General features: G+C 37.5%; 1 pseudogene; it reads right to left on the bottom strand.

Annotated features, from left to right (window-relative positions):
- Nucleotides 1–408: 408 nt before the first annotated feature.
- LOC131505707 (U2 spliceosomal RNA) lies at nt 409–559 on the bottom strand (annotated as a pseudogene).
- Between the last annotated feature and the right edge of the window lie 334 nt (nt 560–893).

Below are 893 nucleotides of genomic sequence, written 5' to 3'. Positions count from 1 at the left end.
TTTTAAATTTTTTTTTTTTTTCAACGTTTTTTTTTATTTATTTTTGGGACAGAGAGAGACAGAGCATGAACGGGGAAGGGGCAGAGAGAGAGGGAGACACACAGAATTGGAAACAGGCTCCAGGCTCCGAGCCATCAGCCCAGAGCCTGACGCGGGGCTCGAACTCACAGACCGCGAGATCGTGACCTGGCTGAAGTCGGACGCTTAACCGACTGCGCCACCCAGGCGCCCCGAAAAACTCAATTTTTTAAAGATGTCAGTCCTTCCCAATTTTATCCATAGACTTAGTGTAACACCAACTAAATTTCCAAGTTTTTTCCCCTATGTATTGTAATGAATATGTAATTCTGAAATTTATATGGAACATAAGAGAATAAAAACAGTCCAAGATGTTCCTAACAAAGTTGGGAGTGGTCAGCACTATTCTATGTCAAGACTAATTAGACCTAGAGTAATAAAGATATTATAGTATTGGTCAGAAATAGAAAAATAGCCAAGTAGAGTCAACTGATAAGAACAGATACTACACTTGATCTTAGCCAAAAGGCTGAGAAGCGATAGCCAAGTAGATTCAATAGAGAGTCAAGATATAAACCCAACCATAAATGAGATTTGATGTATAAAAAACTGGTGATTAATGCGGGAGAGAAGCATGGGCAATTTAAGTAAGTTAATATGGGACTAATGGTTATAGATACACAACAATCCAACCTCACAACATACACAATTCTTGGTGGCCTGACAGCTTAAATGTGGAAAGCAAAAAGCTTTTGAAAGGAAGTTTAGAGGAACATTTTTATGATTGGGGGATAGGAAAACCTTTTTTTTTTTTTTAATTTTTTTTTTTTTTCCAATGTTTTTTATTTATTTTTGGGACAGAGAGAGACAGAGCA

The sequence above is a fragment of the Neofelis nebulosa genome, chromosome 2 (assembly GCF_028018385.1).
Source record: "Neofelis nebulosa isolate mNeoNeb1 chromosome 2, mNeoNeb1.pri, whole genome shotgun sequence".
Lineage (NCBI taxonomy): Eukaryota > Metazoa > Chordata > Mammalia > Carnivora > Felidae > Neofelis > Neofelis nebulosa.
The sequence above is the reverse complement of the archived record's forward strand: the minus strand, read 5'-3'. Positions and strand labels throughout refer to the sequence as shown.